The sequence below is a fragment of the Citrus sinensis genome, chromosome 9 (assembly GCF_022201045.2).
Source record: "Citrus sinensis cultivar Valencia sweet orange chromosome 9, DVS_A1.0, whole genome shotgun sequence".
Taxonomy (NCBI): domain Eukaryota; kingdom Viridiplantae; phylum Streptophyta; class Magnoliopsida; order Sapindales; family Rutaceae; genus Citrus; species Citrus sinensis.
In genome coordinates this window covers 18,415,742-18,431,233 of record NC_068564.1, presented here as the reverse complement: position 1 = coordinate 18,431,233, position 15,492 = coordinate 18,415,742, and the positions used below count along the sequence as shown (strand labels likewise).

The window sequence follows — 15,492 nt, the reverse complement described above, 5'->3', positions numbered from 1 at the left end:
TTGCTACCCCAACTAGATTGCCTAAATAATCATCACACAGACATATGTAAAACAGTGAACCAATAAAAGGTTCTACTATAAACCTAGCAAAGTGCAGCACTGCTTGGAAATGTAAAGTCAATTAATAATTATTTCAAGAAATCAAAAAAGAAAGACAGCTGCTAAGTTATATAAAATATAACTTATAGTAACTCAAAAATAGTTACTCAATATTAAAAAATAATAATATGTAAAATAAGTTGGAGGTTATTAATAATTTATTTTCCATTTACTGGGAGTCATATAGGATAAAATTTAACAAGGCTAAAATTAAAAAAAAAAATTATATAAGACTGGATCCAAACCTTGACCCATGCAGCTTACTGGGCCTCGATCGAATTTTTCCAACTCGCCACTGGAAGTAGCCCAAACAAACCCTCCAACCGTCGCAGCACCAAGTTATGAATAGTCCAATCTTACCCTTCTATCAATTAATTTGACTTGGTATTCATTTCGTATTCTTTAATATTCTGAATTATTTTTCCACTTGCATCAAATAGTAAAATAAATTACTTCATTTGATTATCATTTGTTAATGTATATGCTTTTTCCTTGTTTAACTGATCCTCTAAATTCGATCAACCTCTAAAGTTACTTTAATGTTAGTGAACAAGCTTATGGGGAGATACATATATCAGGAATGGTAAATGTAGGGAATTGGAAAAATAACAGTGGAATTTTATTATAATAAATTAATTTATTTACAATTATATAAGAATAACAAAAATAACAATAATAAGTAAATAGTAGAGAAATTAAATCATGTTACAGATGTCACTTTACGTAAGATTTTTTTTGTCCCCATCAATTGAGTGATGCATGTGAGTTAAGTAAATATGTCTCCATTATACAATAAAACACTCAGATTTGCTTTCACTGATGCACAACAAAAGCAAACCTAATTACCCTTGAATGTTGCAAGCATATTATGAATCAATACATTGTTCCTACATATAGCAATATATTGGACATTTGACATGTAAAATACATACGAATTTATGGTGAGATTCATTTTAGGAAGGGCTAAGAAAAGAGTGTAGCACCATTTTCTTAATGTTTAAATGACCTCAACATAACCTTTATTTATAGATATACATGTGCCTCTTCATTTAGGATGTTACCTTCCATGATATCCCTTCAATTATGGTCATTAGATTTATTCCACATACAGGATCCCTCAAGTCACTGAATGTTATTTGGAGATATAGATTGTTAGGAAATTGAGCTTCCTCCCAAGATCTCTCTAAGCAAATTGTCAAGTAACAAATTAATAGAAAAATTAAATTGAGAATAATATTAATTCCACAACACAAGATTTTACGTGGAAAACTCCAAATTCGAAAAAAAAACCATGGCCGTTGTCACAAGACAACCAGGCAAAAAATATTCACTATGTGAAAAATTATTACAACCACACTCTCAGAAATAATTTTCTCTCACCCAACCCCCAAGTACACCCAATTTCTCACTAAACTCCAGAGAACTTCACGAACAATTCATCTCTCTTTCGCTCATTAGAAATTGAATTTTTAGATGCTTAAAACTTATGGAGAACCTCCCCTTTTATAGCTAAAAATAGCTATAAAATAATTTTTTTTCTTAAATTTCTTCATTCAAAGATTTGAATGTCAACAATCAAATCTTTGAATGTTGATAATGGCTAGCACCCCATCTAAAAGGACGGTGCCAGCTTGCCACTTTTCACATTCTCCCACGTAGAGATTTGATTGAGAACCAATCAATCTTTACATCATACTTAATGTCTTCACCTTAGTCATAATCCTTGACATAGAGAATTATCATACTCCCCAATAAAGAGTATATCTCTTAAAATTAATTGTCAATTCTAAGAATTTTACATAGGCACATGTAGAAATTTCCTGCTAAAATTTTTGGTGCAACTTTCATGTTGGCTTTCCTAGAAGTTCGTCAGCCAATGACATAAATTCCACCACACACCTTGCATCAATACAACCATGCCTTGTGTATAAATCTTGTGGACCCGTTAGCAGTAACACATCCCCTTTCATGACACTAGCGGTATACCATGAGGATGTCATCATCATCCATTTTACAAGGGATTATCGTCTCCCACGATGATGAGAGATTTACCACTAACAATACCATCAGTATCTGATCTGGAGCCACTTGCAGATACTGCTCCATTTCTATTATGACAATCTCTTTTTAAGTGCCCTGATTGTCCACACCCCCAGCAAACTCTTTTTTTCTTAGATTTATATTTCTTCCACTTTCTCACAACTGCCAAAGCCAAGACATCTATAGTTTCAATACTTTTACCACTCAATCTTTTTTCTTCTGAGAGTAAAGTATTAGTAACTTCTTCAAGATCTACTGTCTCTTTCCCGTACATCAAAGTAGGTAACAAGTGTTTGTAGGAAGTTGGAAGTGACCATAGCAACTTAAGCGCTTTGTCCTCATCTTTAATTTTAACTCCAATGACTTCTAATTCTGACATAATACTATTGAGAACACTGAGGTGATCGGAAATTTTTGTACCTTCAGTCATTCGTAGTGTGTGAAATCGCTCTTTCAGGTACAATCGATTTGAGATGCTTTTTGTCTGATACAACTTTTCCAGTTTCTCCCAACGTTCTTTCGTTGTAGGAATATTTCCTACATTTGCAAGAACATTCTTTGCTAGACACAGTCGTGTGGCACTTGCAGCTCTACCATCCAAATCTTTCCAATCTTCACCGCTTATACTAGCTTTTCCAGAGCCACTACTGGAAGCAGGGGATGTCTTCCCCTTCAATGTCTTATGTAACCCAAATTGAATCAACACATCCTTGACTTGAATTTGCACAAGCCAAAGTTAATTCTCCCATCGAATTTTTTTATTTCAAATTTCACCAGACTTGAAAATTTCAATCTTGATACATTTGCTTTGCAAATAAGCCCTTACTTTTCACCACGGACTGTTTGGATTGGCTCCTACTGCTTCACGTGAATAGTACTGTATACGTGAACAGTAACGTCTACGTGAATAATACCGTATACGTGAACAGTGCCCTAACACCAAAACTTCAATCAATGGCTCTAATACCACTATTAGGAAATTGAGCTTCCTCCCAAGATTTCTCCAAGCAAATTGTCAAGTAATAAATTAATAGAAAAATTAAATTGAGAATAATATCAATCCCATAACACAAGATTTTACGTGAAAAACTCCAAATCCGAAGAAAAACCACGGCCGTTGTCACAAGACAATCAGAGAAAAAATATTCACTATGTAGAAAATTATTACAACCATACTCTCAGAAATAATTTTCTCACCCAAGCCTCAAGTACACCCAATTTCTCACTAAACTCTAGAGAACTTCACGAACAATTCATCTCTCTGTCTCTCATAAGAAATTGAATTTTTGGATGTATAAAACTTATGGAGAACCTCCCCTTTTATAGCTAAAAATAAATGTAAAATAATTTTTTTTTAAATTTCTTCATTCAAAGATTTGAATGTCAACATTCAAAGATTTGAATGTTGATAATGGCAAGCACCCCATCTAGAAGGACGGTGCCAACTTGCCACTTTTCACATAGATGTTGTTTTGGGAAAATAAAAACTATAATTATGAAATAAAAATTAATGATGTATAATAAATAAAATTTTTAAATAGTAATTTTGATAAATATATTAAAGATATTATAAGTTTTTTATCATAAAAATGATTGATTAAATCAACCTAACTTCCAAATTATAATAACTAGTATTTATCAAATATTTCAATGTTATAACTTTTAAGATATAATTATTCAATTTCAAACCAAACGGTCCGTAAACTTCTCTTTTGACCATTTCTTCTTCATAGAACATTTTATTAGGTGAGACCACTGTCATTGCATTGATGTTGTTGATGCCTAATCAATCAACGCTGAAACATGCGTCTAAAATTTGGGCATAACCTGGTGACTTTTACTTTTCCAATTATTTCTTCTGCAGGTAAGGTAAATAACATATGAACGCTGCTACAGTGCCGAAAAATTTGCCCAAATAGGGAAAAACAATGCCGACATCGTTTTGAGTTTGCCTTGTTGGAACACCCATTCGAGCAAAATTTTCAGATAACTAGACTTTTTTCATTAAATATATTCTAAAGCCAGGGCAGGGCAGCTATTACTTATACCCCTATACATAAAAATTATGTACATATGTTTTTTAGCTGTGTATTAATTAAGATACCCTTAAAAGAGAAATACGAGATCCACACACTAGAGCTCTCCTCATTCAAACGATTGCACTCTCTTACTCAACAAAAAGCCACTCCAAAACACTTTCTCAAGGTCACATATGAATAACCAATCTGTTGAAATTTTAGGTTGCAATTACTTGCATTATTTATATAACCTATAAGGTGTGTTAAAGCTCAAATTTCTTTCATGTATTTCTTATGCATATTCTCCATATTATATTATTTCTTAGGATTTTATTTCCTTTATGATAAACAACAAGACAACTCATTTTTCATAACAATTATATCATTTGTTCTACATAATGCATTTTTTAACTACATTTTTTTGAAATCTCATTTTATTATCAAAATTTTAAAAAAAATTGTACTGCATGTATGAATTGATTCAACTGTAGTCATGTAAGTGGTAGAATGTTCCAGTTAATTTTAAAACCTTAACAACATATTAGTACAATTAATATATTTTTCAATAAATACATTAGACAGATTTGCTCAACTTATTTTGAAACACCAATAACTTCTCTTATTTACTCGATTATAGTTATGTATTTGGCTGATTACGGTTGTGTAAATGAGCAGAATATTTCACAAGCTGTTGTATACCTTTATAACTTCGGAATTTACACCGAAGTCCTTCTTATTTGATGAAAAATAAATAAGACTTGTAGTTTTGATATTTCATTTTCTAAGTCCCCTATGAGCTATTAACTGTGATGAAAGTGAAAAATTGATTATGTAGTATTTTTAGAGCTTATGTCTAGGAGGAGAAGAACGATGGAGTCTTAGCATAATCTTTAATTTTTTTTTTTAACCAACTCATAAGAAATATATAAAAATCAGCAAAATAAAAAATAATGACTAGAGATTTCATTTCGTTTTTGTGAGAAAATTCAATATTCTTTAACCATGCTTTTATCTGATTATATTGGACGTCACACCCATTGTTTCCATATCTAGAAATAAATCGTTTGCTTATATTAAGCCTTCGTAAATGAATTCCACCTCTTTATATTTTCTTAGAGATGGAGGAAAATATTTATCATCAAACAATTCCTTGAATAGCTACCAAAAAATTCCCAATCTCATTCTTTTACAAAAACAAAATATCCGTAACGGAAAATCAAACAAAATAAAAAGAGTAAGTGATAAACAAATTAATTTGAGAAAACCAAAAACTTAGGTCATCTCAAAATAATTTAAGAATAAAATTATCTAAAAATGATTTTTTGGAATACCATATAAGAAATGTTTATGGAAACTTGGGTTTTCTCGAATTAACTCATTTATCACTTCCTCTTTCTATTTTGTTCAGTTTTTTCATTGCAAACAACTTGCACATAAACACAACAACTTCCCATATGATCACCGGATTAGCTCATTTAATTGACTGCGCGGCTACTTGATTAATTAGCAAGATAACTACTTATTTGTGTTAAAAGCCTAAATATATTATTTAGTGGGAGACTTCATATAATGTGCTTGTGTTTAAGGAGTTTTGTGTTATTTTATAAGGTGGCCCCTATGACAAGAAAAAGTAACGTTACTTTTGTTTTTATTATTTTTAATTTAAATCAAATTTGATTTAATAGAATTAAAAAAATATGTAAAAATATGGAGCCTAGGGTTTCCACTAAGATAGAGATATAAAATGACTTATTTTCTCCCAAAAAGAGGAGAGAGGCCATGATTTACAGATCATAGAAAAAGATTTTTTCTCTCTAATTTTGAGAGAAAATTTTCTCTTGCTAGTTGCTTTTAGTGGTGATAAAAGCGCCCACACGTCAAGTGTAGATCAAACCTGAGTCATAACCTGTAAGATCATTGGTAACAGATCGTGATCTAACAAGCGTGGTAGGTGACGAATCGTGATCTAAGAAGCGTGGTGGTGACGGATCGTGATCTAACAGGCGTGGTGGTGACGGATTGTGATATGGGAACCTAGACTAATTCAACGTAAAAGCTAAATTAGATTGTCAAGGTATGATTTTTTAGATTACGTATTCTTATATATTGTATGAGATCGATCTTAAGAGTTTTTATAAAAATTAAAAACATGATTTTTCTCCAACAAAAACCACAAGCAAAATTAGCTTTATGAAGAAAATTAAGTAGCTAAAAACTTGATAATTTAATATTGAACCTCAATGCCCTCAATCAATCATCTTTTCCGGTTCCCCATAACCGTGAAATTAAAACTCAAGTGAAAACTTTCGAGAAATAAGCATTTGTGTTAGTTGTAAATTCTGCTGAATTAACAATCATTTAAGTCACTAACAAGTCATAAAAATATCACCCAGACAGAAATAAAAGCGCAGAAACAAAAAACATCACAACATAGAAACAGAGGATATTAACAGCAATCGTGTGTATTATCTGATTTGCTTTTATTTTCCATTCATCTTCACAAACCATCTAAAAGGCACAATGCTGAATCATTAAGAAGCTGCTGAGTTGCCTATTATTTCAAACTAAGTTTCCAGTCAAATGATTCTGTGAGCTATAGGCAGACTCTGCTAAGGCCATGGAGGGGTTCAGCCCTTCCCAGGCCATTAATTTTTCTTTTAAATTTGCCTCAATCTCCTTTCGAAAGAGTTAAATAATTTGGGCACAATTTTGCATAATAAAATATTTATAGTTTAGTAGTAAAAGAACTATTTAGAAACAAGATACTTTCATAAATGTGGACTCAACGAGCTCTGGTATATAAAATAAATAATTTGTCACTATTATTTTTTAAAATTTAAATGAAAATAATAGAATTTGATTTTTGAGACCTAAACTGTGTTCAAGTAAAGAAAAAAAAAATCAGCACCCCAAATTAAATTAAAATATTTTGAACTAAACCCCCCAATTTAAGTGTTTGAGTCCGCCACCTAGTAAGCCATTTCGTCGAACACTTACCTATTTCCATCAAACATATATCTTAAACTAATTCAGGCCTACAAGCTCTGAAAAGAGCTAATGTTCAATCCAATTATTCATTATAGTCATGCATCACCAATCTTCCAGCTATTCTATAGTTTTGTCCTTATCATCTTTATGTCATTTATTAAATGGTTCAAATTGCAATACGAGGATCCACGTTCATTGACACTTATACTAGCCAAATTAGCCATCCGACCGGCTGATTTCGTAAATTCTTCCCACCTCTCCTCAAACAGATCATTCGCCAGCTTCTCAACAATCTTTCAGTCACATAAATCCTTCATATCTAAGCCTAGCTTCCAAATTTCACCCACAAACCTACTATTCACCTGCTGATCAACTAAATATCGCCAGCAAATCATTGGCACTCCGGCCACAATACTCTCCAGAGTTGAGTTCCAGCCACTGGGAGTGAAAAACGCACCAATGGCCTTGTGGGCTAGAACTTCTTCCTGCGGAACCCAGCCTGCAATGTATCATGTCTCCTTGGTCGCCTTGTCAAGTTCCCCCGGAATCTGAGTCTCATCATCTTTTCCTGAAACTAAGTCAGGCCTAATGACCCACAAGAATCTCTTGTTGCTGTTGACAAGACCATGTCAAAACTCCATTGGTTGATCTCTTGACATCACTGCGACACTGCCAAAGCTTATGCAAATAACAGATTGCGAGGGTTGATTTTCAAGCCATGCAATGCAGCTTTTGTCAACTCCCTATAAACTATTTGGGGAATGAGTATTTTCGGGGATTCTTGCTTTGAGTTGTACGTTAAGAGGTCCAATGGTGTAAATATTTGGACAGTGAGCCCGGATTTGGGAAAATATAGGTCCTTCCAGGTCTTCAAATGTGTTCAATATGAGACCGTTTGTTCGAGCAGATGTACGGGTCTCGCTCACGAGGAGTTGCAGGTTCAAGTCCATTGGGTCCTTAGCTCGACAGATGCTCGGAAGATCGCGGCACCGTAGAAAGTTTTCCATGGCAGGCACACTTTGTATCAGGCGATCCATGTCTTCATTTCCTTCAAATTAAAATTGAAGGGAAAGAATTGGATCACCGAAATAACATAGAAAAGATAAAAGAGAGAGAGAGAGATCCATTTGTAGAGTTTATCAATAGAATTATAAATTATAATGATGAATTATGATGTTAATTGTGCTGAGTTTTACTACGGAAGCAACTGGAGTGAACTATTTCACTTGATTAAATTAGTAGTAGCACTAAGTGAGCTGTGTGTCAAGTTTATTATTGGCTACATTATATGAATTGAATTTAGATACTTGGAGACCTATTATAGTGAAGAAATAAAGTATATAAAGTTGTTTTTGTGATTTAAAATCGTGAGTGAAAAATTTAAAACATGGGTCGCGTTTTCCTTTGTAAAGCTCTCTCTCTCTCTCGAATAGAGAGGCTGGAATGGAAGTGTTGAGGGGTCGTAAGGACCCAGGTGTTCACTCCATGGGAGTGTAAGAGAGATCCTCAGCTTTGGTTTTTAGTTTTAGTGCGGTTGGCTAAGTTCTCTGGGGAAGCAGAGAATATCCTCGGAGGAAAGGTTAGGTAGTCATTATTGTTTGTCCATCCTCTTTTATTAGCTACCATGGATACGGATGAATTAATTCGCAAATGCAAAGCAATAAATATCCAAGAGGAAGATAAAGCTAGAGTGACGTTGGAGGTGGACTTGAAAACTAAGAAAGAGAGAATGCTAGCAGGATGTTTAATGGGTAAAGTCCTTCTCTCGAGAGGAGTTAATAAAGAAGGGCTCAAGGCTGCGTTACAGCAGGTGTGGAGGACTTTCAAAGAAGTCAAAATTGAGAGCTTGGGTAATAGTATTTTCATGTTTAGATTTGTAGAAGAGGCAGACAAAAAAAGGGTATTATCAGGGGGTCCGTGGCATTTTGATAGGGCATTAATAGTCCTAACTGAGCCAAATGGGATCGGGGAAGTCACAAAACAATCCTTTATCCGAACATCATTTTGGGTGTAGATCCAGAACGTCCTAATTGCTTGTATGGAAAAAGATTTTCTTCAAGAATTAGGCGGAAATATTGGGATAGTAGAAGAGGTCGAAACAGATGATAATGGAGATTGCTTTAGAGAATTTGCAAGAATAAGAATTTCAGTCAACATAACACAGCCGCTGGAGAGAATATTATTCCTTAAACAAGAAGGTGAGCTAGACATCCTAATGCCGGTGGTTTATGACCGGTTGACAGATTTTTGTTTTTGTTGTGGGATTATTGGACATCAATACAAGGAGTGTGGAAAGTATAAGAGTCAACAAAGAGAAGAATTACTTTATGGGAATTGGATGAAAGCAATAACGATAGGGAGCCAAGCAAGAAGAAATCAAAAGAGAGAGAAGTGGAACTATGGGGGGGGGGGGTAAATCAAAAGAGAAAGCTGAAAGCTCAGAGAACCACACCTCCTCTCAACAGCAATGGTAGAATCAAGCTAACCCATCAAGGGTAAACGGGTCGAAACCCATTGGGGAAGAAACGGGGCAAATTAAGGAGTATGCCAAGATGAGTGAGGTAGAGGGAGTAGGTGAACAACATTTAATGAAGGAAGTGATAGAACCGATGGGAGAAAAACAAATAGGTGGCTACAAGCAAGCTGGGTGCTCAGGTAATGATACAGTCCCTAGACAACTGGGATTACGGGCGGGAATTGGAAACATAAAAGAGAGGGAAATGGTGCAAGTAAACCAAAAGAGAATTGAGGAAGCTGAAATAGACGATGGGCTGGTAATTTCACAATTAAGGCCCAATAAAAGGAAATGGAAGAGGCAAGCCCGAGTACAAGGTGAGGGGGGATCCAAAGTTGAGATATGGACTCAGAAAAGGCCAAGTGGGGAAACTTTCAGGCAAAACCCCAACAAAAAAACAAAGTTAACTAGCTCCAGCAAAGCAAAGCTTAATAAACTTGTTCATTTCCTGCCAACAACACGGGTCAAGCTGAGCAGGGAGCCTTTGATGCTGGAAGACATGGAAGTCATGGAATCAAACTTAGCAGAGATATCGACGGAGGCTGGCAGTCAGCCCTGCTGGAAACCATGAAAATTTTCAGTTGGAACGTTCGAGGTTTGGGGAATCCTTGAGCATTTCAAGCTTTGAAAAAAATCCTCCTTTTGCATGGTGCTCAAATTGTTTTTTTGTGTGAGACAAAGGTTTTAGTTTTGCAAATGAACGAGATTGCGAATAAGCTGAATTTTGATAATTGCTTCGCGGTAAACTATAGTGGTAGAGGAGGGGGCTTAGCATTGCTCTGGAATTCAGGAACTTGGGTGCAAATTAAGTCCTTCAGCAAGCACCATATCGATGCCGAAATTCTAACGACATCTGGTCGACAAATGAGGATTACAGGGGTGTATGGTCATCCAGAAATAGGGCAGAAAAAGCATACTTGGACGCTCCTAAAACGGTTGGCAGGTTTGTCTTTTAGCCCTTGGTTGTGTTTTGGTGATTTTAATGAGGTTTTGTATCTGGATGAGAAAAGGGGGGGGGGCAATGTTAGGAACGTGAATTTAATCAATGAGTTTAGCGATGCCCTGAGGGATTGTAATTTAAAGGATGTAGGGTTTAAAGGGTATCCGTTTACGTAGAGTAATGAGAGATATGGGCAGGGCTTTGTGGAAGAAAGATTAAATAGGTTTGTTTGTAATAAAGAGTGGAGTGATATTTTTGTGGACTGTGAAGCTAGCAACCTTGACACGTGGTCTTCAGACCACTGCCCTGTGTTGGTGGAAGTTCAAGAGAGGAGTGGGGGTATGATTCATGATGGAAGACAGTCTTCAAGAATCCATTACGAGGATATGTAGAGCTCGTATGATGAATGTAAGGAAATAATTAAGGAAGAATGGAGGCTGTACGGCAATTAGAGGAGTGAAAATCCAGTGCAAGTGTTTCGGAACTCAGCGAAAAAATTGATGGCTTGACTGTTGTATTGGAGCAAAAGGGAATTTAGAAGGTGGGAGAAGAAATTAGAGAAGATGAGGGTGCAGCTGCGGGGGCTAAAGCTTAGAATGGTGCAATATGAAAATGGAGTTGAAATAAAAAAGGTGGAGAAGCAAATCCAAAACATTCTCATCGATGAAGAAATTTATTGGAAGCAACGCTCAAGAGCTGATTCGCTCAAGGAAGGTGACAAGAATACAAAGTTTTTTTCACAACAAGGCATCGTTGAGGAAGAAGAAAAACAGAATATGGGGGATAGAGGACACTTCGGGAATTTGGACTGAGAAGCCAAAAGAGGTAGAGCATGAATTTTGCAGCTATTTCACCAATCTTTTCTCAACAACTTAGCCAAGTCAAGAGCAAATTTCAGCAGCCATGGAAGGCATGACCCCGAGAGTATAAGAAGATATGAATGAGATGTTGGAGAAGCCCTTTACAGCTGAGGAAGTGATGGATGCTCTGAGCCAAATGTGCCCAACCAAGGCTCTGGGTCCAGATGGATTGCTAGCAGTTTTTTACCAAAGGCATTGGCAGATGGTCAAAGAGGGAGTCCTTGCTACTTGCCTGCACATCTTGAATTCACAAGGTTCTTTAACTCTTATCAACCATACCTATATTGCGTTGATTCCAAAATTTAAGAAGCCTAGAAAAGTCACATATTTTAGGCCTATTAGTTTGTGTAATGTTATCTATAGGATTGTTGCCAAATCAATTGCTAATAGGTTTAAACAAATTTTGTACAAAATCATCTCCTTAATGCAAAGTGCTTTTATTCCTCATAGGCTGATAACTGACAACATTATAGTTGGTTATGAATGCCTTCACAAGATAAGACATTGTAAAGGCAAAAGAAATGGTTTGGTGGCTTTAAAGCTTGATGTGAGCAAAGCATATGACAGATTAGAGTGGAGTTTTCTTGAGCAAATTATGAAACGCCTAGGCTTTTCCCATCAATGGATTAGTCTGATAATGAGGTACATTAGTTCGGTGTCTTTTTCTGTTATCATTAATGGCTCAGTTAGAGGTTTTATCAAACCTCAAAGGGGTTTAAGACAAGGTTGTCCCCTTTCCCCGTATTTGTTTATTACATATGCAGAGGCATTTTCCTCCCTGTTGCAGCAAGCTGAGCAGCAAAGGCTTATCCATGGGTTGTCATTTAGAAAAGAGCTGAAGATCTTGCATCTTTTATTTGTGGATGATAGTCTTGTTTTTAGCAGAGCTTCAGTTGTCGATTGCCAAAAGCTGAAGATGATTTTGGACTGCTACTCTATAACATCTGGGCAAATATTTAACTTCGAGAAATCCTCTCTCTTTCTCAGTGGCAACGTCCAGCAAGCACAAGCTACTGCAATTGGGAACATTTTTCATCTCAACATTTTGTCCAGGCATGAAAATTACCTAGGCCTTCCTTTTATGGTTGGAGAAAGAGAAGCGGCTTCTTCAATGACATCAAGCCGAAGGTTTTTAACAAAATCTCAAGCTGGCAACATAAATTTTTCTCTTGTGGGGGCAAAGAGGTATTGATTAAAGCAGCTGTGCAAGCCATTCCAGCCTACGCTATGAGTGTGTTTAAGATTCCGATGGAGATTTGTGATGACATTCAAAGAATAGTGGCCAATTTCTGGTGGGGATCCAGCAGGGAGAGATGAAGTATTCATTGGTCGAAATAGGAGAAAATGAGTCACGCCAAGTGTAAGGGGGGAATGGGCTTTCGGGATTTTGTAAGTTTCAACCAAGCTCTATTAGCGAAGCAAGGCTGGAGAATTCAGCAATGCCCTGATTCTTTGGTGGCAAGGGTCCTGTAAGCACGATACTACCACTCATCCAATTTTTTGAATGTGAAGCTCGGCTCTAATCCTTTGTATGTTTGGAGGAGTATTTTGTGGGGAAGGCAAATCATTTGTGCGGGCTCTAGATGGAGAATTGGAAATGGTCAAGATGTTCATATCCATGAGGCTAATTGGATTCCAAAATCTATTACCTTCAAGCCTGTGATTAAGCCAACAATGCCTCATGAGGCTCTAGTTTCAGAGTTAATCAATGGTGAGAACTGTTGGGATGAGAATCTGATTTACAGGCATTTTGATAAGATGGATGCTAATGTAATAACCCAAATTTACTGCCAAAAAGACCAAGGGAGGATGAACTCATATGGCATTATGGGAAGAGTGGCCAATATACTGTCAAAAGCGGTTACCAGACAGCCTTGAAAATTAGATTTCCAACCATGCCTTCAAGCTCGGAGTCTTCGAAAAATGAGTGGAATATCATTTGGTCTCTTGCTCTGCCGAAGAAGATAAGAATATTTGTTTGGAGGGCAGCCAAAAACTTACTCCCTTCAGCTGAGAATTTGTAGAAGAGGAAGATTGTCCAAGATCCTACCTGCCAGATGTGTAAAATGGGGATAGAGAATGTGGTTCATGTCTTAGTTGACTATAAAGCCGCCAAGAAGGTTTGGAGACTATCCCATTTTGATAATGATATTCATGCAGCCCCTGGGTAGGATATTTTGAGCTTGTTGCATAGCGTGAAAAGAATGAGAAGCAAAGTTGATGTAGATTTATTTGCCACGATTCTCTGGGCAAAGTGGAATGCAAGGAACCAATGGTTGTTCAAAGGTAAGCGAGAGAATCCCCAGATTGTTGTGGCTAAAGCTGAAGTTGTGATGGAGGCCTACAAGAGGGTGCAACCTTCCACTGATGTAAGCCATGGAAATCAGCAGAAAGTGGCTCAACAGGCGTGGAATCCCCCTAAAGAAGGTTTTGTTAAGGTCAACACTGATGCAGCTACCAACTCAGAAAAGAACCTTGCTGGACTGGGGGCTGTTATTAGAGATGAAATGGGGCAAGTTACAACAGCTGCAATCAAAGTTTCAAAATTCCATGGAAATGTCTCTTATGCTGAGGCAGAAGCTATGGAATGGGGCATGTAGGTGGCGAAAGAAGCTCTTGTGAAAGATTTAATTGTGGAGTCAGATTCGCAAGAAGTAGTCAACTTAGTAAACAACAGGCAGGGCAGCAGATCCGAGATCTTTTGGGTGGTATCGGTAATTCAGAAATTAAAGAAAATTTTCGATCATATTAGTTGTGTGTATACGCATAGATCTTGTAATGCCATTGCTAGCTAAATTAGCTTTAGAGAAATGCGAAACTGTTGTATGGAAGGGTTCCTACCCTCTACAAGTTATGTATCTGTTATCTTCTTTGAATTAATAGAAATCACTTTAAAAAAAAAAAATCGTGAGTGAAAAATCAGAATAAAGAGCACTAAAAGCTACTGCTGTTTTCTTCTGTTTTTAACTACATTACTCTGTTTCATGGGAAAATCTTAGATACTTTTGGTGGATACAAACCCTTTGCTGTTTAGGGCTATAACAAGAATCCACAATCTGAAAACAGCAGCCAACAAAAATATATCAAAAGTATTTGACTTTATCCTAAATTCGAATGCAAACAAAAGTGTGTGTGTACGCGTACCTCTAATAGGCAGCTCGCCGGCATCGATGATTTGAGGGATGCAATAGTAAGCCCAAAAAGCACAAGCACTGATGGTACGAAAATAGAAAATGGAAATTCCAACTTCTCTGGCAACATCAATCGCAAAGCTCATAAACCCATCTGTAATCATACAATTCACAGGTGATGGAATCAGTCAGCATCTCCTCCAAAGGGGGGGAGTTACTGATGCCAATGAACTCCAATATTCATGGAGTTTATCTGAAATTCGCGGATGATTCAGTGGAAGGCGATCTGTTATGGTCTTGAATTGAAACCCTGGAAGGTTTATGCAACGAGAAAAAACATCACTCCTGTGACGGATGAGGCGATCGTGGAATTCTTCAGTGTTGAGAAAGGTAATTTTGACACCGGCATTGCAGAGAAGTTCTGCGAGTTTCAGCATGACATGGCCTAGTGCTGCGAGAGGCCATATTAGAACATAGGGATAACTTACAGAATTCCGATCTCGCAGCTGCTTTATCGATGAAAGCAATTTTGATTTTGAGTTTTTGAGCTTTTATAATAGCTGGTTAACTTATTTATACATTTAACTTTTCCAAATTGTCGGCTCTTGAGTCTTGAGACATCAAAGGTTAATCGTGCAATTTAATATTGAGTGGTGCACAAGATATTACGCGTTGAAATATTGACTTGAATATCGGAAATTATTAAAGAGCTTTCTTTCTTGAGAGACACGGCTCCTCAAAATGGGAGAGTATTTATAAGTAACCTCTTCAAAGTGTAGACATTGCATTTCAATGGATGTTAAGCGGATTCATTTGGATGTACTAGATTATTAAATTTTGAGAGTAGTTATTGATTTTTTAACCCTCATTTGTTAGTAGGATTATCTTCTAATCTTTATCC

At 36.4% G+C, this 15,492-nt stretch overlaps 1 long non-coding RNA gene across 1 annotated transcript; it reads right to left on the bottom strand.

Moving 5' to 3' along the window:
- Positions 1–6,957: 6,957 nt before the first annotated feature.
- Positions 6,958–15,390, bottom strand: LOC102608297 (uncharacterized). The gene is made up of 2 exons (XR_008051923.1): positions 14,605–15,390; positions 6,958–8,193 (listed from the first exon to the last, which is right to left on the bottom strand). It is a non-coding gene; the product is annotated as an uncharacterized LOC102608297 (long non-coding RNA).
- Between the last annotated feature and the right edge of the window lie 102 nt (positions 15,391–15,492).